Raw genomic sequence first — 23,168 nt, forward strand, 5'->3', positions numbered from 1 at the left:
ACTCTACACAAGGCAGGGTGATTGCAAACTGGATGGCCTTTAAGTTCCCTTCCAACTCAAAACGATTCTATGCTCTTATAATTAATTCCATGGTAGAACAGGTTTAACAGGCCTTGGAACGTATGCATCTGCAGGTATATCATCATATTGCAAAAAACATGTAGTGTAAGTGATGACTTCTTGTGCTGAACTACAGTTCAGAATCCCAGAATGATGCACTTCCTCCAGACCCTTTGGATCAATATTGTCATTATCAGGTAGACAATAGAAGCTCATCATTCAGCTGAGAATTTTTTACCCCTTCTGAGGTTCTAGGAAGACAAAGAGAAGACCAATAGAAAAGGAGAACAGAAAAATAACGTTTCTCATCAACTATCATAATAAGAGCAAATCTGTGCTCTCACCTTCTGTGGAAGAAATGCAAACAGCCCTAAAGGAGTATGAATATAACAGTACAGCGACCATTTTTTAAGAATCTGTTTTGAAGACCTGAACTTGTATAAAAGTAGAGCCTCAGTGCCAAAGATCAAGACACAGCCCTTGAACCATCAGATCTTTTTTGAGCTACCATTCACTACAAGACAGTAAAATAACAATTATTGATGTCAACAATGTACCACAACAATCTGTTGGCCCTACTGAGATTCTAGGTTTCTCAAAATGGAAGCAGAAAAATAAGGCACATGAGAAATGTATTTAATTAGGAACTTGCCATCTGGCATAAGCAAGCAAATTATAAGTGTAGCCTTTTTAATATAGAAGAAGTTATAATCAACTGGGGAACAGACCATACGCTATTTCTTGATGATTGAAGTGCATAAGTTAGGTATGGGGATACTGTAATTATCAATTATTTTGAAGCATTATTCATGAGGCCAAGCTGTGGGTAACCACAGCTAGCCACAGTAAAACTGCTGATTTGAAATTGATAGATATAAATCAGTAATTTTGGCAGCCTTTGAGAATTTGACACTCTATTAAGTAAAGTTAGAATATACTTGGAAAATAAATAGCTAAATGAGTTTGAACAAGAAGTAAAAGCATGTATCACATTTTTTTGAAGTGCTATTTGGAGCAATGTTTACTATAATTACACATCCCATTCTGACAGATTATTTTGAAAAATAAATAAATAAATAAATAAATAAACAAAGTACAGAATGGGCAACAAAATGCAGTAGGCTCCACTCAGCTGTCGTTACTGTACTGAACAAGAGATAACTTGCTTAATTTTAGCAATAAACAACATCAGCATATGATCAAGTCTCTTCTTGGTGAACTTGTGATTTGTAATAGTTTCAGAATTACTGGTCAAAGAAACAGAAGTTATGGTCCTTTTCCCTATTATAGAATCATAGAATCACTCAGGTTGGAAAAGACCTTAAACATCACTGAGTCCAACCACAACCTAACTACTAACTAACATGCTACCCTAACTAATAAGCCTCTAGTAAATCATGTCCCTGAGCACCACATCCAAATGGCTTTTAAACACATCCAGGGATGGTGACTCAACCACCTCTCTGGGGAGCCTATTCCAGCGCTTATCAGTCAAAACACTTTGCTTTACATCTTTACTCCTCACATATAGGTGGCTTTGCATCAGCTAAAACGAGAAAAGCTGTGTCCCACTTCATCTGATCAACTCATTTGCTGTCTGGATAACTCTAGTCCCTACAAAGGTTGCTTCATTTTCAGCTGAGCTAAGACCCAGCCATCATCTGTTTGAAAACTGTTGCAATGCCAAACATAAGGCCAAGTCACATACCAGCCCCTTTACCAGGAAACAAATTCCAGAGACTCACCGACCCTTTCCTAAGATAAAGGTGTCTCACAGCCTCTGAGCTACTGTTTCTTTTTCTTTTTCTTTCTTTCTTTCTTTTTTTTTTTTTAATCTTTTAAACTTCAAAGCAGATAAGCACCAGACTCAGTATAAAAGTGAATTGTCCCAAACAGAATGGTCTACAGTAAAATTACCTGCAATATCCAATTTATCCATGACTTACAGCCCTGTGTAATGTTTCTAGCATTTCCTAAGGAAGTATCTTTGATGTATCCTTCTCCTTCCACTGTAATGTGTAATATGTATCCCAGGGACCTGATAGAACTGGCTGATCTGGTTGGCAAGCCACTCCATCAATACTGAAAAGCCATGGCTGTCAGGTGAAGCCACCAGTGACTGCAAAATGGGAAACATCACTCCCATTTTTAAGAAAGGGACAAAAGATGATTCAGGAAACCACAGTTTGGTCAGCCTCTGTGCCTGGGAAGATATGGGAGCAGATTCTCCTAGAAGAGATGTTAAGGCACATGTGAGATAAGAAGGTGACCCGATACAGCCAGCATGGCTTCACCATGGGCAGATCATATCTGACCAATCTGGTGCCCTTCTGTGACAGATTGGCAGCACTGGTGAACAAAGGAACAGCAACTGATGTCATCAACCTGGTCTTCTGCAAGGCCTATAACATGCTGCCATACCCTATCGTTATCTCCAAATTGGAGAGATATAAAGGGTGGACTATTCAGTGGATAAAGAATGTGGCTGGATGGTCACAGCCACAGTGTTGTGTAAAATGGCTCACTGAGAGTAGCCCTGAAAAGGAAAGTGGGTTCTGATGGGATGAAAAGCTGGGCATTGAGCCAATAGTGTGAGTCTGTGACCTGTGTGGTGATTGTTCCCCCTCTACTGTGCCCTTGTGAGACCTCATCAAGAGTACTGTGTACACCTCTGGGGCCCAAAGGGCAGGAAAGATGTGGAGTTATTGGAATGGGCCCAGAGGAGAGCCATGAGGATCAAAAGGCTGAAGCACCTCTCCCGAAGACAGGTTCAGTGAGCTACGTTGTTCAGCCTAGAGAAAGCTCTGGGGAGATCTCATTGTGGCCTTCCGGTACATAAGGTGAGCTTATAAGAAGAAGGAAGACAGATTTTTTACACGGAGTATAAAAAGATACAGTAGTGATAGCACAAGGGGGAATGGTTTTATACTAAAAGTGGGGAGATTTAGGTTAGATGTTTGGGAGAAATTCTTTGCCCAGAGGGTGGTGCAATTCTTAGGAGTCTATCTGCTGGTAGTTCTTTTGCTTTTTTCCGCATATCTGCCCTCCTTTCGCAGACATCCTCAAAGCACAACAATGACCTTTCTCTTTTTTTTCTGCAATCAACATCCTGGTATCTTGGAATATTGCTTACATCTACCAAGTGACTTTACAGAGCGCTAATTTAGGTGTACTGGGCCCATATATTTAATCCCCAGTCCATGTTGACTGAGTTAACATCAAGCAGAATGGTCACAGTTGTCTTTTTGAATCTTATTCCTCTTTGAGTTTTGAGGAAGTGAAAAGAAGGGAAAATGAAAATTAAAAGAAGAGGAATCTGTACCAACTGACTCCAGCCAACCTGTCAGCCTGTCTTTGCTTTGTGACACAAAGGTTTGTCTCAGCACCTCCTTGTCAGTGATTGCTATGCTCCCTGAAGCACCAGTGCACAATCCAGCGTGCTTCCTTTGTGAGAAGCTTAGACAGTTTATGGGTGGGAACAGATAGCATTCATCAGCACTTCAATTACCTATCACCTCAAAAGCTTGAATTTTCCTGATATATCAGTGCTGTGGCACAGCAACCCTACTTCGGTTCAGTTTCCTTTTCTTTCTTACTTTAATCCCTACACTTTAATCATACAGACATAGATCAGGACACAACCATCTACATGGAATGCTCTGCACTAAGCATTGTAGGTGGACATTGTAATATGGGCTTTAAAGAAATATACAATCAATTTCTAACTAGCTAGGCTATATCCCCCCCCCCCCCTTTTTTTTTTTAAGTAATTTTTGACATCTCCTTCTACAATTCAAACTACTCTGTTAAAAAATAAAAACAAAAAGCAACAACTACCAAGTATGTTTATCCATACTACATGTAGATACTTTACACTCTAGTCCAGGTGACGGATACCATGAATATCATACATCACATGCACTAAAATATAAACACTTTTAACACATACAGATAATTTGATAATTTTAAAACTGATTAGAAAGCTTCATTACTTCAAGTTACTGACAATGATGAATCAGTTTCCCAAGCTACAGACTTGCAGAGACACATACATGATTTAGACCACACCTTTTTTTATATACTTTCCAGGCTACAGTGAGATCACTAGCAAACAAATGTAAGGAAAAAAAAATAAATCATGTAACTGTAGTACATTTAGTTATCTGATCTTGTTTGGTTTATATGAAGCAAGCCAATTTTTTCAAAAGATACATGATGTATTAATATGGTTTCATGCTTTTTGTTTGCTTTGTGCTATTATTTCTACTTGCTGTATATTTAAGTACCTTAGGTAGATTTCTTTCTTAACTCATTTGGAACAATTATTTATTTCCATATGGTATATACGTTCTTAATACGTAACTGTGCTCTGAATCTTTCCTTTAAATGTGAGTAGGCATTTGCTTTTGTTAATTATTTTAATTATTTTAACAAAAAATATGGAGGAAATGTCAACTTAATTATGTTTAATTAGAGTATGGGTGTATAAATAAAAAAATCAACATAACAAAAATATTTGGGGCTACACAAAATATTAAATTGCGTATGAATAAATAAATTTGTAAAGCAAACACAGATCTATAATCCCACACTTACTAAACAGAAAAATTAACATACTTATATTTCTCTATGAAAAATATGATGGTGACTTTGAAATTAATTTTTAAAATAATTATATTGAAAATTCCACATAAAAACAACTGATTGTTCTGCCTTGATCCAGAGAATAGATCCAGTGGAGGGCAAAGGACCAAATTAGCAAGATGAGATAAAAAGTTGCAAGACAAACATATGGCAGATAACAGCATGTGAATTTCCTTTGAACTGAAGTTTTTTTAAAAAAAACAAACCAAACCAAACAAAAAAAACCAAACACTTATGTTGTGTTACCAAAAGATAACTAAGAATCAAAAACACTATAAGTATTTTTTGTCCTTTGTGAAATGGTAATTTTCATGCACCAATACAGTGAAGGTTCTGTTTCATTTCCTCAGAGAAAATAATCATTTATCACACTGAGATACATATTTAATGCATTTGGTAAGGAAGAAACACTACTGATAACTTGCTATCACTGCATAGTTCTTCTCTGCAAGAAACTGCAAAGCAGCAAAACTGCAAAGCAGCATGTATAACAATGTCATATATTAACAAATCTCATACTTCATTATGGTCTCACACCACATTGTTATGTCTAAAATGGAAAGATGTGGATCTGAAGTATGGACTGTTCAGTGGATAAAGAACTGGTTGAATGGTAGCAGCCAGAGAGCTGTAGACAACAGCTCTATGTCCAGGTGGAGGCCAGTGATGAGTGACGCCTCCTAGGTGTCCAACTTGGTACTGGTAATCTTCAGCATCAGTATTGATGATGAAGATAGTGAGATTGGGTGTCCACTCTCAGCAAGTTTACTGGTGACACCAAACTGAGTGGTGCAGTTGATAAAATAGAAGGAAGGGATGCTATCCAAAGGGATCTGGAAAGGCTTGAAAAGTGGACCCACATGAAGCTAATGGAGTTCAACAAGGCCAAGTGCAAGGTGTTGCTCTTGGGTCAGAGCAATCCCAAATACAAGTACAGACTGAAAGAAGAACTCATTAAGAGCAGATCCATGGAGAAGGCTTTGGGGGTTGTGGTGGATGAAAAGCATGATGCAAGCTAGCAGTGTGCTTTTGCAGCACATAAGGCCAATAGTATCCTCTACTGCATCAAAAGAAAGTGGCCAGCAGAGAGAGGGAAGGCACTGTCCCCCTCTACTCTGCTGTTGTTACACCCCATCTGGAGTACTGTGTCCAGGTCTGGGGCCTCCAGCACAAAATGTGGAACTGTTAGAGTGGGTTCAGATGAGGCCATGGGAGTGATCAGAGGGTTGGAGCACCTCTTCTACAAAAAGAGGCTGAAGGAACTGTGCTTGTTCAGTCTGCAGAAGGCTTCAGGGAAGCTTCCTTGTGGCCTTCCACCACTTAAAATGAGCTTACAAAAAGGAGGGAGACTGACTTTTTACACAGGCAGATAGTGATAGGAAAGGAAGAATGGCTATAAACTAAAAGAGGGGAGATTTAGCTTAGATGTTAGGGGAAAATTCCTTAGAGGGCAGTGTGGCACTGGCATAGGCTGCCCAGAGAAGCTGTAGATTCCCCATCTCTTGGGATATTCAAGATCAGTTTGTCTGGGACCTTGGGCAGTCTGATCTGGTGCCTGATTTAGAAGTTGGCAACCCAGCCCATGTCAGGGCAGTTGGAACTGGATGATTTTTAAGCTCTTTCCACTCCAAGACATTCTATATTCTATGACTCTTAAACTGATTCCATTTGATCAGTTGAACACAGTTGTTAGTTTCACCTGCTTACCTAATGATCTATGAAGATCACCCCTGGGCAAATATATTCACTTCCCCAATTCAATCTTCCTGAATGTGAATAATGTAAGTGATTTAGGTAGATGGTTCCCATTATTTTGAGAAACTTGGAGTAAGGTCCATCTCAGTTATCACAGGAAGGGATGGCCTGTTTTTGAAGCAAATCTATAGCTTTTATTTTATGAGGAGATGCTAGTGGTCTCACCTTTTTTGGTATTTATTTATTTATTTATTTATTTAGTCATCCAAATTAGATGTTTACTTACCTCACTGAAACAAACATTTAATCTTGAGAGAAAACAGAGATGGAATTTAAGGCAGGATGCTTGCAGTCATTAGGGAAACATGACTTACAAGTAACTGCTAAGATAACTCTTAACACAAATAACTCTAATAATAAAAACATAGTGTGTAATTTTCTTAGTAAAATTACCAGAAATCTATCTGCTACATTTGTGTTAGTCTGTGTTCATAATGAGAAGCAATAGCCTTCTGAATAAACTACCTAAAAATCTAAATGTTTGCCTTAATGTACTGAATAATTAATAATTAAAAGAGGGGATATTTATTTTATAAGGAAGAAAACACTGGAAGCTACTGAAAATTTACACTAAAAATCCTCCGTAAGAAAGTTTACAACTTAGTATGCTCTGAAACATCTCAAAGCAGTTAAATCTTTTTCTATGTTACATATTTTCCTATGTTACTCAAGCCATAGCAAAGCAGAGAATTTGGCCACTGTAGACCATTTGGTAAACATTTAACATGTTCTTTACAGCACTAATGAAATCAAGATGAAAACAGAAAAGGATTACATGAGTAAGATAATCACATTATCACACTGGGAGCTCTAAAGAAACAGAGAAAGAGTCCAAACAGGGAAAGCTGTGTGTATGCCTATGAGGTTGCTGCTGGCAACCTATGGAGGAGAAGAGGCAGTAACAGAAGTCCCAGCCAAGTTTGGGACAAAAAACGAAGTTCTGGTATACCACATCAATTAATCCTTCCATCGCATTTCTCTCGTTGCCTTGAGATCTACTCAGCATACAGCTAGAAAATCGATCCCAAATGTGTTACTGATCCACCAATAAAACCATATTATACCACATCATACTCTACATAGCTATGTGACAGCTTTTTTAATATACAACCAGAAAACAAGCAGTGTCCTTACAAAGATATTTAAGTTCCTCTAAAAACATTTTTTGAAAGTGAGTCCACTGAAGTTTCCTAAGTTGTAAATAGTATATTATCTTCGAGTGTCGATAAATTACATTTTACTTTCCCTCTTAAAATCTGATTTGATGAGTAGTTATTGAACTTAATTTGAGGTAAAATTTGTTCACTCCATATTTAGTTTTTGACTGCTTCAACTAATTTACAAATTAGGCAAATAATTATAGTATAAAAACAAAATATGATCTACCTTGCATCTATTGCTAAAGCAGATGAATTTTAAGCTTTTTACCATAGGGTTTCATTCAAGAGGCAAAAAATAATTTTCTTTTCATCAAATCCCTGCCTGTGAAACTCCAGTTCTGCATTACATTTGGGAATTTGTCTATCAGCAGTCAGACACACAGCACATTTTAGATAGGCAAAGAAACAAAGCTTATCTCCAAATTTCTTATTTTTACTTTTTATCTTTGCCCAACATTTTCTCTCGCTTCTCAGCTGAAAGGGCTGTCATACTTCCAGTCTCTTCTTTACCCTGGTGTTCTCCCTTCGTGGTATTACTGAATGACTTTAGCTTTCCAAATCAACAAGAAAAAAGTCTCCCTAGCAGTAAAGGTGATATTTCTTTGGATAATTCACAGATACATTTAAATAGAGGGTATACTTATCCTTTATTTTTAAGTGTAAAATGGAGTTATTCAAAAAGCTGATTGTAAGTTTGAAAGCAAAAACTTCTAGCCAAATTCTAAGTCAAGAGTATACAATCATTTACTTTATCAGGTTCTTTTCATCCCAACTTTGCTGTCACGATACATACTTCAGAAATCTAACAATTTGATTTATCTCATTTCCTTAAGGGTTTTTAACTTCTCAGGGAACAATAGCAACAAAAACGTATGTCAAAAAGCTGCATCTAAAACTTTTAAGATGCATCAAATAACTGAAATTATACATGACAATGCTAGAGACTGACAGAATGCAACAAAGCTTTTATTTTAGCATCCAATTTTCTGAGAATTAAAGAACAGTATCAAAGTAGTAGCAGTATGGAAATGAAAGTTGAAAACTGTCAACTTTTGATAAGAAGATTGTTTTTAAAGAGCTAGAAACCAGTCAAACATCCCGAAGTCAATCAAGAGTAAATTAACTTAAACCTTCAGTGTTACATGAATCAGGTACACACTAAAATACACAGAGATAATCTTTGTATTTGATTATGTGTTAAGAGTCATTTTACTGCTTACAGAAAGGCAGAAGAGGCTATTACATTAATACAAATTCCATAGAAAACAGACTCAAGTATATATCTTCTATTGTTTGAGTAAAGGAACATAACAGTTTATTTGAGCTGTTAATTTCATTTTTTCATGCAGTGAGTTCTGAAATCTACTGTGGCAAATTATGCATGGCACAGGTCAATCTTTTAACAAGCAGCCTTGTTGATGATCTCCACGGCTTTAGACTCTTCAGATAAAAGACTACAGCTATCCAGACATCTAATTACGTAACACAACCTTGTCTGAGAGGAAAACAAATGAAAGACAGAAGAAGGAAAAACATTGCTTCATCAGACTTCTAGGTAGTTCTAGAAAAGGAAAGTGGGAGAATATGAAGAAGCTGTGTTTGTTGTAAAGCAGTGTCTAAATACTCATGAAAAGAGACCTTATGTTTTCATCAAGGAAATATGAGGTATTTAAAAGTGAAGGTTCTTAATTTATATTGGCTATTCTATTTAACAAACCTTTCTTATCTTTCAGAGTACATTTTTTCTTATAACACTTTTTCACCTGCTGTTTGAAATTGTCTTCCACTTACAAAGAGAGGAAGATTACTCACCACCGTACATTTCTTTTAAATGAGGTGCCTTACTCAAATTCACACCATGAGCACACTTTTTTTGTACTGGTGTTTGCACACAGATGTTGGTGCAGAAAGCATTTCACCTTTTGCATCAGCATGCCTTTTGCATCAACAGAAGTTAGGTGTCACCTTATCTTCTGCCATAAAATGCAATAATAAGAATGGCTGTGACTAGTATAGGATTCTCAATTCCTAATAATCCCATGTCTCCTGGAAGGATGAACTCTGAAGAATAAAGGAGTAAAGGAAAGCCAGTGAATGGGCATGTCAGCAATACATACAAATAAAGGAACTTTAATTATTTCTTTTAGGTACTTTCCAGACATACATTAACAGTATGAGTAAGATCAGGGGGCTCTGCCATAGTAATTGATTTTAAGACTCTTTGAGGAAATCTGTACTGCAAAATAAATGCAGGATGCCTCTGAAACAACATTACTGGCTACTAAAAAAGTATACAGCATAAATGCTAGCCATTTTACTGTTCTAGTTTGACCCAGCATGCAGCCAAACACCACCTTTTGCTTACTTCCTCCCCTCTCAGTATGATGGGGAACAGAATTGGAAAATTAAGGTAGAACTCATAAGTTGACATAAAAACTGTTTACTAAGAAAAGAAAAAGAGAAATAACTGTAATGATTATATATATTATATATAAATATATTTACAAAACAAGTGATGCACAACCTACCAACTGATGCCCAGCCAGCACCCAAGCAGTGGCAGCCCCCACCCCTGGCCAACTCCCCACCATTTTATAGTTTTTTTCATAAGATGCCATACAGTATGGAACATCCATTTGACCAGTTCAGGTCAGCTGTCTTCTTTCTGTCACCTCCGAGCAACTTGTGCTCTCCCAGCCTTCTCACTGGTAGGACAGTATGGGAAGCACAAAAACTGAAATGTCCTTGGCTGTGAACAGCACTGCTCATCAACAACTAAAACCCTGGTTTATTATCAACATTGTTTTTCTCCTAAAGCCAAAACATAGCATCATACCAGCACTATGAAGAAAGTCTACCCTGTCCAGCTGAAACCAGGACACTTACAGATACTTAGGATTAGTGTATATGTACCTGCATATCACAGAATCATAGAATGGCCTGGGTTGAAAAGGACCATGAAGATCATCTAGTTTCAACTCCCCTGCTATGTGCAGGGTCACCAACCACCAAACCAGGCTGCCCAGAGCCACATTCAGCCTGGCCTTGAATGCCTCCAGGGATGGGACATCCACAATCTCCTTGGGCAACCTGTTCCAGTGCATCACCACTCTCTGTGTGAAAAACTTCCTCCTAATATCTAACCTAAACCTCCTCTGTCTCATTTTAAAACCATTCCCCCTTGTCCTATCACTATCCACTCTTGTAAACAGCTGTTCCCCCTCCTGTTTATACACTCTTCAAGTACTGGAAGGCCACAATGAGATCTCCCCAAAGCCTTCTCTTCTCCAAGCTAAACAAGCCCAATTCCCTCAACTTTACTTCATAAGTTCCCTTACCCTTTCTTCATAATATACATGTATATACACATATATATACATATATATGTATACTCAATTCTGATAATGTGATTTGAACATCAGTGGGAAACACCCATAGACATAAACTGATGGAAGGTCTGAGCTACTGTTTTAATCACTTGGTTAATCTCTGAATGGATATAGTAGTGTCCTTTTGATTTTCTAGTAGCATAAACTGCTGTGGAAAATTATCAGAAGGGTCAAATGATACTATCCCTTTGTTTTGTTCTTTTTTTGCAAAACACAAACAAGTAGCTGTTATCCCACTCACCTCTCATCATCAATACCTACAAACCCATAAACAGAGAGGAAACAGAACTGTTAGCATCCCAGTTCCAATTCCACCCTGGAATTCTAATACAGGTTTGGAACTCTGAAAGTGTCCTAAGAAACTCCTAAGTAGGAAAAACTACTGAATACAAAGGATGAAACATCAGAGAGCCTAAATACCTCTAACTCACACTGACACAGATAATAACTGTAGTTTAAACAGGGAATGGATGTGGCCTAAGGGAGGTACAGCCCATGGAAAACCCCTGCAGGAGCAGCACTAGGCCTGAGCTGTAGCTCATGGATCTGTATTGGAGAAGTGCCTGAAGGGTAGGCCCCATGGTATGAAGCCATGTTGGAGCAGTGCTGGGAGAGCTGCAGCCTGTGGGAAGTCCACATGGGATCAGTTCAGGAAGGATAGCATCCATAGCAGGGAGCCTGCGTGGAGCAGGGGCAGAAAGAGACCATGGAGGCACAGCACAGATGAAACACAACAGTCTGACTGTGGCCTGACGGCATTATTGCCCTGTGCTGCACAGGTGGGGGAGACAGAAGAAGATGGTTGGAGGGAAGTTGTTTGTAGTTGTTTAGTCTTCACTCTTGTCTACTAGTAATAAGCAATAAATTGTATTGATCACAGCATTTGTTGTAAGTCACTTTAAAGAGAAAGACAAGGTGGAGCAGGGGTATTTCTAAAGTTTATCATAAACACAGCACTGGAGATACTGGCATCTCACACACTTTCCATGTTCATATAAGCAAAGGCAAAATTTATTTCTACCTGCAAGACATACAGATTGAGCTGTTGTCACCTGTGGAGCTGGGCATGCACAGCACCCATCACTACATAAATTAACGTTCTGAGACCGATAAGGATAATGTCTCAGGCACAACAAATAATGCTATCCTGTCTCAGCTGGAAGATATCCAGGACATTAGTAGGAGTCCTACACATGCAGTATGCATTCAGCTACAGCTGAATGTTAGCTAATGCTAACAGCCAGGGAAGCCAAGAGTCTTTCTTGTTAGTACAAAAATCTCCGTAGAGAGCTATACAACAGCTGCCACAGTTATATGCACTGCTACAGTCATTTAAATAGACTTCACCTAATACCTCAGGGCAGGCTGCTAGTCCTCTTAACATTTTCCTTATAAGTTTGGTTGTTTAAAATATGATTTGTGGATATATTCTGTATAATTAACCATGACAAGACTCACACTTGCTTAATATGAAATCATTCCTCAGGGGTGAGCAGGAGGTTGTGCACTCCAAAGACAAGTATAATTCCTCTGTTCAACAGGAACAAGTGCTCAGAACGTGGAAAAGTGGGTGTCAGATATCTTAGACTTCTACACAGAAAAATCCTAAACACAGTCCTGTTTTCACCTTACTGGGGTCATCCAGTTCACTTTTGTCAACCAGTCTGCTGCCCAGTGAAGGAAAACTAGGTTGACACTTGGTGAAAGCAAATGGGGAAAACAGAATCCTCCCTCACAATACAGCTGTCTCCCGCAGACCTTGCAGTACAACATGGTCGCTGATGCCAAATCACAATGGCTGTGTTAGTTCATATTGCTAAAAAGCATAAGACAAAAGCAAAAAGACATACACTCTGGCTGTTTGGGCATTCTTTGGAAGAGTAAGTAGTAGGCTCCAGTAGCTAGTAAGCTTCTGAATTAGGTCTCCCACTTCCCTATCCATTACTCTAGCCTATGATCAAAAAGGTAGATAGCTTATCACCTATACCTTTCTTCAAGTAATCATATAAAATAAAATTCAGTACTTCTCAGTGTAAAATAACACTTTTGTTTCTGTTCCGGAGAAAGATTTTAATCTTTTAATATTTATACCCAACACATATTATGGTTTTCTTTTACCATGCGTGTAACCACATGTGTACTATATTCTAAGTCACAAGCTACTTTAAAGACCCACAGGATTGCAGAGCAGGTCATACTTAACATAGGAAAACATATTCCAAAACAGCCTGCTGGAGCACATTAATATGGAGAAAGTTATTTTGGCTGCGACCTGTAATTCTTCATAATGGCAGCTTGGACATGTGATGTATGTGCAAAGATCACTTATCCCTCTCTCAGAAGGGCAACTGCACTAACATTTAACCTGTCTTTGACATCTGCTAATAATTATCATGCCCACTATTACCTACATAAGCATCCTGTGCCACGTATTTCACATAATATTTTAAATAGGTGCAATATATGTCAATATTAATGCTCCAAACAACAAATATAAACAAATAAATAAGATTTTTTTATAAGACTGACTTTCACTTACAAGCAACAGCATTTTTTCTTTCACCTACACAACATATAGCCACTTTTACAGTTTCTTGAAAAGGGTGCTAGCTCAATTAGCAGGGCATGACTATAACACACTTGATACTTACCCTTCGGTCAGCTACCCTCTTTTCTAGAGAACATCCTTTGTCAGACCATACTCTGAACTAATTGTATAAGCAATAGCAGGACAATCCACTTCTGGTGTTTTCACAAGATCATAGAATCACAGCATAGCTGAGGTTTTAAGGAACCTCTGGAGGCCATCTGGTCCAAAATACATTCTTGGGACAAAAGTCAAGAAAGACACACTCCACTGGCAAGTCTACAATGAAGTCTACTTTTCAAAAAATCAAGGAACCTGCTTTGTCACATGGTGTCATATGAGATCTCATGAAAATGGAGAGGCCATCACAGCACAATCCACAGCCGTCTTCCATTACTGTCCTACAAAGATTTTTTGGGAACAGTAGGGTAATCAGTTGGTTTAGATGGCACCAAGTCACACCAAACTACTCGCATACACGTAAGCTAACACTGAATAAGTAGTATTGCATTGTAATATATAATATTTCTGCAGAAGGATGGAAAAAAAAAAAAAAAAGGCTATAATATTTTATTTTCAGCTTTGCAGTAATGAAAAGCTAAAGCCTGACAAGTTTGGTAAATGTTCTGCCCTTGGCCAGAAAGGTTATCATGACCTTGTTTGTTACTTATAAAGGAAAACAAAGATACAGTATTTTTGTTTAGTTGAAATATTTGAACTGCCTGCTAGGATTGCTTTTGATTATAATTACATTAAGATCAAGATGCTTTGACACCATGTGGTTTTGATAAGGTGCTCCCATGGTTAACCTACAGAAAACATTGTGACCTTAATGTTACTATCAGCGCAAGGCTAACATAAATATTAAAAAGTGGTTGGTATAGCTAGGAAATGTTACACACCAACATGTATCAACAAATCTAGCTGAGATGTAAATATACAAATGAAATATTAAAAGGTATGTTAAGCAGTTGGTTTGTTGGAATTTCTTCTGAGGTAACGTTGAAAGAGACACTTCTGTAATAGACAAAGTCAATCTTTTACAGAGACAGACAACTGTTTATCAATGACAACAGAGAAGATCTACGCAAGATTTATAACTATCAGTATCACTGAAAAAAATCAGGATTTGTAATGAGAGCTGAGGTATACTTTAACTACACCGTAGACTCTCCAGTAAGTCAAAGCTCAAGCAAACTTCTGTAATGAAAATTTACCTCTATCATACTTAAAACTTAACCTGGGATGATGACCTGAAGCTGATTAAAAAGTGCTTTTCCTCTAGGCTAAGCAAAATTTCCACTAGATTCTCCTTCCAGCTAACCGAGCTCACTGTAGAATTTTGGTATGAACTGAGACCAGGCAGATTTTCATTGTGGTTTCAAAAGCCAGTTGGCTTTTGCTCAGGCATACTAGAAATAAAAAGTCACACACATTACAGAGAAGTGATAGGACGCTTTATAAGAGGCAAAAGTTTTACCAGACAGAGAAACAATATGCAAGAGAGAAACCAAGAAATTGGATGTAAGATGCAAACAAAGGGAAAGGAATAAGAAAGTGTGGAGTTGATGTAAACCATCTGTAGTGTAAATTAAGCTGCCCTGAACAGCTGCAGATAATGAAGAGAGGGCAATATATGGAGAAATGAACACTATATATATATTTTTTAAAAAAAGGAAGATGATACAGCCATGTGGACAGGCACATTCTCATACCCACTCTGAAATTCAACTCAAAATTCTTAAATCTCTAGGTGTTTTTAGAATAACAGACTGTCAGCAAATCCACTGAAAACTGTGTTTAGATGTTTAGATGGCCTGGTATTGTAAATCAGAGAGGACAACCTGCTAATATCAATGTCTCCATTTATTCAGGTGACACAAGACTGTGTTGCATAGCTGTGAATGATGACTAGAGTTACTCACATGAAAAGATAATACAGTAACATTTACAGCTTCTATCCACCAAATTTTAAAATTACAAAATAAAAGAATACATAAAAATAACAGAGAAGTCACGAAGGTGACAGCCATTTAGCATTACACAAGCAAGAGCTATTCAAATGTTTTATCCTCGAACAAAGAACGTCAAGGGTAACTTAAAAGAAAGGAGTCAGAGACCTGATACTCAAGGGAGCAGACATAGGAAAGCACTCCACAGGATGCTTAGAGAAGTTTCCACCTTCCTTAAGAATGAAAGACGTTTGGCGTAGAAGTTTGTTCCTTTACATGATTTTATGAGTGGGGACAAATATTGAAATGTCAATATTACTTATCAAAATTTTATAGAATAACTACTTAAAAATTTGAAATCTATAAAAGTTATCTGACTTGGATAATGATTAAACACATACTACCAGGACTACCATCTTAGTGTTAACCAGCAGTATCACCAAAATCACTTAACTTGTTCTTCACTGAACAGTGTAAAACTCAGTTACTGTGAAACAGAAATAATTATGATGCTGAATTTGTAGAAGTAAGCTCACTTGTGACTACCTGTAGGATGTGAAATTCTTTTCTCTGAAAAGCACTTCAGGTACTTCCACCTTAATGTTTTCTACTGCACTAGCATCTGAGCATTCTAACTTTTAAAAGACTCATAAATGTCATTTTCATATGGATTAATCATCTATCAATTACACATTTCATAGTCATAGGTTTTTTAATAGTTACTTATAATGAAATCATAAACAAAATGCAGGAAAAATATATTCAACTTTTCTATTTTCAGCTGCTTTACTGTCAACTCAGACTTCAGTTTTTATAATCATTTATTAAATTCTTCATTAAATTCTCCTAAATTCTTCATAATAAGCAAAATATTTCCCAGTACAAGGCAGCTCCTGAATTTCAAGCAGTTACCAGCACAGACAGGAAATATGTAACATGAGAGTTTGAAGTATATTGTATTTCTGAACATACACATTTGTCAGAATTTGATGTTAGTTATTTGATTAATTTTGAGATTTTATAAATTGTTTCAAGTGTCCTTTCAAAGTATTATATTTAAAAATGTTCTGGTAACATGTTAAAGCCATGCCAGAACTATAAGTAAACATAGTGCACACATTTTCCCATACTGCTTAACAATTTTACTCATACCAGCATCACAGTTACAGAATTTCCACAAAAGCTGCTGAAACTCAAACACTGCATACACTTGCACACATCTCTATGCAGACAGACATGTCTAATTCCTAACATGATTATCTACAGCAATATAGAGGCGACAGTATTATCCCAAACACTCTGTGGGGACATACTCTCTTCCCTATTAAAGTCATTCTTTCCTTGTTAAAGGAGACTTATTTCACACACAGTAAGTGTACACCATTTCCCAGAACTGTTATCAGAAAATTATTTTAATATCCACTGTGAGTAGATAAATGAAACTGGTTTGAGTTATCTTTTAGACAGTTTTATATACTGGCACAGTGTTCTTCCTATTATCAACAGTCAGTTGTTGTCAGTTTCACGTTTTCACTTGTTACTGTCAAATGGTTCTAGAGAATAATGATAGTGTAAGACTGTCTTACAAGAAAAAGATAGAATCTTTTGTTTTCATTAGAATCACCCTATTTCCTTATTCTTCTGCTGCTATTGAAGATAGCAGCTGTCTTTATTTCTCATGCCTTGTCAACTGCATGACTTGTGATATTTTTTGACTTGCGGCACTTGCACGTATCTTGTGCAGCTTGTGACACTACATGACTTGGTCAGAATAGGTATTTCATATATTTTCTGAACATGGAGGACTTTATGAAGCAAGAGCATTTTGGCTTTGGGAAATGGGCGAGATTCAAGACTAAAGGGGAAAAAAAAGAAAAAAAAAAAGAGAAAAAATAAACATGGAGGAGTCTATCTGTTGGAAAAACTGCACTCTGACGATGAAAGACATTCTCAGTTGCCAAAACAAATGCATTTTAGGTGCTTCAAAGTACCGGAGGCATCTACAATGAGCTATTGGATCTGGGAGGCTACTGTTTTTCTACAGCAACCACTACTGGCCAGACAGGACACCTAAAGACCCAGATGCCCATCTTCAGTCAACTGAATTCTTCCCTCATCGTCTATTTTAAACGTAGCCTTGGAATTAATCAAATAATCAATTTTTGTTTTAATCAGCTGTAAACACAAGAACAGTATTTAACTAATATGCATATAGACATCTATTCTGTTTCTCTGGTAAGTAAGGAGGCTGATAAGAATATTTCTCATAAAGAACATCACAGCTGATCAAGCCTAAAGACAGTGAGTGCAACAATCTTTGAAGGATATATCATATTTGTAAAATATTAACAGATCTTAGTAAGTTGAAATTGGATCAGAAGTTCCTTCAGGGTAACTTATCAATTCACAGGAGGGATCCTGCTTGTGTCAAAAGGGATATTGATTGAGAGAGGCCTTTGTATCTATGATGAAATTTCATAAGATCTTTTCGTTATGATAAATCTTGTGCCTTCCTTAGCCCTGTAAAAAATATTAGCTCAATTGTTGCAACTCATAAGTAAGAGACAAAAAACCTATGTAGTAGTTCAATTTGTCAAGACAAATTGAGGTTCAAAGGAGAAGTCTGCTATCTAATGAAGAAACATAGGTTTGTGCTATCTTTCAGATTGTTTTGCCACATCAGTGAAAATGTAATAGCTAGGAAAAGTGGATTAAACACAGACATATGTGCAAGGTACCTTTAGGTGACCCTATCCAAAGTCACATTCCTCAAACTCCACAAAATATTACAAAACCATACAGAGCTGCAGTTTAAATGAAAAGATTTTCTATTTCAAAATAATAAATTATCTCAATCTAGTCACTTCTGTTGTTAATTAAAAATATCTGCACGCTGTGTGAAAAGATTGAGTTTATGCTCATCATTTACACAATGAGCTGGAAGCTGCAAATGCACACGGTAAAGAGACTGACCCTGAGTCAGAGATTATACCTGAAAAAGGACAGTTCAATCAATAAAGCCTAATGATGGATAGATGAGGAGCAGATTTTACAGATGGTGTCGATTCTTGAATATTTGCATGAAAAGCTGATTTTTGGATAGTCAGGGACCTTGAAGTCAGCCTGTAAGCCAAGAGTTGGTCCAGCAAATGTCTTTGCTGGAAACATGAGCTGGAAAAACGAGAAACATCATCTGTCTGATCACCAGCTTGATGATAGGACGACAGAAAACACATGAATCACCATGCATGTCCAAAAATGATTATTTGGCAACATAAGATCTTCAATCAGTTTTGCATTCATCACAGATAAATGTCTGGCATTCTCAGATATATGTGCAGATGCCAAGTATATGAGGAACCTCAGAGAAGAATTTACTGGCATGTTTAGGCACACTTGCATTTTTTGTTGGAATCAGGAACTGAATGGATTTGTTATTAGCATATTCCTGGACTCAGCTGAGCAAAAAATAACAATAGATGATGGATTTGCTTTACTGGCTGAACTGGCTGCGAGATAACCTGTCATTCAGATCTAAAATAAAAACACATCTGGAATACAGAGACAAACAAAAAACTGACATAACTTACCTGTATCTTTAAAATATTCGGAAGAATTGAGTAAGTGTTGTATAAAAGTTGTTGTATAAGGACAATAACTATTCTCATTAAGTTTTAGATACCTCCTCTGTCTTAGATTACTATGAGAGTACATAATCTCCAAACTGAGAAGAGTTTATCAATCATTAGTTTTAATGAGAAGATAACAGAGGCAAAGAGCATACCTATGAGGAGGGAAGGATATTTTCCTTTACTATTGATATTTCAGTTGTCTGAGACTTGCCTTCACTTACGGAAATGCGAGAGCAAGGAACACGAAAATTCTCTTACCACACATGGACACTTCCTCTATTACTGAAAGATGAGCATTTCAAAATGTAGACCTTATTCCAGTTCTCAAAAAAAGAGCCTCTAAGTAGGAGCTAGAAAGGCATGTGCAAGCTGGACAAAGAGTGGAATCATGCATGTATCATAATTATACAGTATCAAGAACCCAGTAACTCATGCTGATGGGTTACTGCAGACACTTCAGAAGTATAATGACCTACCCTACAAAGGAATTATGTACCCCTGATAAGACTGCTATTTTGCTCTCAGCCATCAGTCAAATTTGCTGTTGAGAAGACAGCATAGTATAACAACAGGCTATTATTAAAGAAGGCAAAAAAATGACCCTTCCCATAAATGTATGCATTTTTCCTTGAAACCCTGCTATTAAGTTGGGGGAAAAAAAGTGTTTAATGCTTGTCTGAGTAAAGTTAACTTTCCCTTTCTTTCAAGAAGTTAGAACTCAAGCTTTCAGTAACCTTGAATTTGCTATAAGCCTGAGCACAGCACGTTCAATATTAATATGAAACTAACTACACTTTTTAAAAAGTAGTATTTTTAATTGTATTTTCCCCTTCTTAATGCATGCCTTCACATTTAGAATTAAGAAAAACTGGTGCAGTACTACCGTATTGGCATGGACTTGCATCAAAGCAATGTTCAGTTGCATCAAGAACGGAAATGTGTAAAATGCTTAACTTAATGTTTTGGAACATGAAAATTCCTCTTTTATATTTTATCTAAATTATTTTCAAGACAGCTGTAAAACCTGAATGAATTACATTTGATGAAATGTCCTGGTAGTTCTCTCCTTGAAAAAGCAGTGATGAAGGAATATTCTTATTCCTCAAAACACAGATTTTTTGGCAGTATTAAACCAGCAGGTACCACAATCTAATGTCATGACTACTAATTATATTTCAGTTCAAAGGAGTAATAAGTGATTCAGATAATCTAAACTTTGTGCTGCAGCTTTCTCTGCACAGGCTAAACAAGAAGCAAGTCTTGAATTAAAACACCACATTTGACAAGATAATTTAATTAGACTGCAGTAGTAGGCTACCTGAATGCACTCCATTCCTTTGAGAAGGATGCAGGGGAACACAGTATATATAGCATACAGCTGAATAGAACAGTGGCAATACTTGGTGTATCAAGTCACTATCTTGTTTCTGAATAAAAGGATTCTTATGAAAAGAAATGCAAAAAATACACCAAGGACTGATATTGTTATTGGCAAGTTTATCTGCTTCTTTGAGACTGACTGAGAGAAATCCTATCCCACCTGATCATTACCAGTGAACTTATGGGCCATCTTGACAAAAAATCTGCTTTGAGTTCTTTTACACACATGCCCTCTATAATATCCTGTCATAATAAGTTTGACAGCTTAATTATTTAACAATCCATTTCACTTCATTGCTGATAACTTTACTGCTTGTTTTCATCACAGAATGAAAAATAATGGTGAATAATAAGCCCATCTTCACTTTTTTTCCATACCACTCAATGTTATTGACTTCTATCATACCAGTTTTTAACACCTTTTACAAACTGAAAAGCTGTAATCTGTTTGATCATCTGTTGAAGAGAGTATAGCATCTCCTTGACATGTTTTCTGCCTTTCCCTGAATTGCTTATAAACTTGTATTTTTTTGAGATAGAAGAAAAGTAACTACACATGTTATTTACAACTAGCAGAAATACATTTTTCATGACATAATTTTTATGATGCTATTGGTTCTTATTATCCTAATTCCCAATATTTCATTTACTTTTCTGATAATCACTGAGCTGTGAATTAATATTTCACATTATGTTAAATTCAACAATTCCAGTACTCCTATTTGAGAAGCCAACCGTATTGAAAGAGAAATGAATGAAGGCAAGCATCAAAGCAAAGATCCCTTTAAATTCCGCAGTGTATATTGAGAATAGATGTTAACATGCCTAGGAAGTAACACTGAAGCTTTAGTTGCAACTACCTTGATAAATTCACTATTATTCAGCGAAAGCCCTCACTTCCCTACTCATTTTCTTCTTCAAATAATTTATGAGCTCATTCCACAGCACCAGCACCTCTTATCCCACCATACCTCACTGGTAACCTGTCTCATCTGGGAAAAAAAAATAGCTATTTCTTCCTAGTATTTTTTCCAGACGTTTTAAGTAACTATTTGACCCTAAAATAATCTGCTCTTCTACAGCTCAGGTGCTTGGAGAATTTTTGGTAAGAAACATTTTTAAAACTTTGAGGAAATTCATGTAGTTTTGTATGTGATTGTTTATATCAGAAGACAAAACCTAAACATTTATCTCATAGGACTATATTTCAGAACTGTTTGCCACATCAAATGTCAAAGAAGAGGTTAACACGCTGAGGCTTGTGACAAATCAAGCAGGAATATACAGAAGCGTTCTCTTATTACTTGCAAAGGAGACCTCAGTTGGATTTGGCATAATCAGCCTGGGAAGCGTGCTCTTCTGATTTTTAAAGCAGATATTTAAAAGCACATATTCATTGCAGGTATGTGATGGAGGAGGAGGGTAGAAGCAGCAAGAATCAAAACCATCCCTTGAAGAACAGAACTTTAAACAGAAAAAGTGGAAACATTAGAGGGCAGCACAACAGAGGGCCTACAAGCAATGCCCAATTCTCTAAAATGAACAAAGCCAATGGAGAGAAATGGTGCAGAGTCCAGAACACCAACAGATCTGGATTTCCACATTTAGTAAAGGATCAGGTAGAAGCTGTTAAGATTCATCTTTTCCTGGTATTCAAGAGGTCTTCGGAGTGCCTCCTGTTTTTTTTATTTTATACATTCATTTTTTACTACTATAGAATAACTGGAACAAGGATGTTCATTACCCTTCCTGCTAACACTGAGCATAACAGAAAGCAGAAAATGAGTTTCGTTAAACTAGTAAACGATTCTCAAGTAAGTATGAAGTAGTTGAAACGAGAGTGTACATCCTCTTACTCGTGGCCTTCAGTCCTTTACTATCCAACTCCAAGAGTACAAAAATCAGACCACCAAAATACCCAGCTGTACTGTATTCTCCAGCCTTGCATATAAAAGAAATAATCATCCCCTCTAATGACAGAAAAAGGGAAGATGGCGATGGCAGAAGTGCTTGAATGATCTCTTTCAACATCCGTCAGTATGTAAAGAGACTGAAAAGAAATAAAGGTGAATATCCACTATTCCAGCTCTAGCAGATCTAGGCCTCCTTCATAATGCTTAAGGAACTCATCACATGCCTAAAAAGATCCTGTGAGGACCTCCAATCATGCAGGTATTGGCTTGATTTCCTTCTAGATCATGAAGAACACAGGTCATCCAAGGATGGCTGCAGCTCGACTACTGTGCTCAGTTTTGGACCCTTCACAACAAAGAAAGAGACTGAGGCCCTGGAGTGTGTTCAGAGAAGGGTAATGAAGATGTGAGGGTTCTGGAGTACAAGTCTGATGGGGAGCAGATGAGGGAACTGGGATTTTTCAATCTGGAGAAGAGAAGGCTCAGGGGAAACATTATTGCTCTGTATAGCTGCCTGAAGAGGGATTGTGGTGAAGTGGTGGTTGGCCTCTTCTCCCACATAACCAGTGACAGGACAAGAGAGAAAATGGCCTCAAGTTGTACCAAGGGAGATTCAGGTTGGATGTTAGGAAATACTCCTTCTCTAAGAGAGTTGTCAGGCACTGGAATGGGCTGCCCAGGGAGGTGGTGGAGTGA

The 23,168-nt window shown here is 37.2% G+C and overlaps 1 protein-coding gene across 7 annotated transcripts in view; it reads right to left on the minus strand.

The window, feature by feature from the left end:
- SGCG (sarcoglycan gamma) overlaps positions 1-23,168 on the minus strand; it is a 132,933-nt gene that overhangs the window by 104,124 nt on the left and 5,641 nt on the right. Inside the window, exon 1 of one of the 7 annotated variants that reach the window (XM_085216162.1) lies at positions 19,438-19,459. The exons of the other annotated variants lie outside the window; for them this stretch is intronic. The gene's annotated coding sequence lies outside the window, so the exon portion shown is untranslated. Of the gene's footprint in view, positions 1-19,437; positions 19,460-23,168 lie in introns of those variants that run through there. 7 annotated transcript variants of the gene reach the window in all.

Source organism: Meleagris gallopavo, chromosome 1 (genome assembly GCF_905368555.1).
Source record: "Meleagris gallopavo chromosome 1, MGAL_WU_HG_1.1, whole genome shotgun sequence".
Classification (NCBI taxonomy): domain Eukaryota; kingdom Metazoa; phylum Chordata; class Aves; order Galliformes; family Phasianidae; genus Meleagris; species Meleagris gallopavo.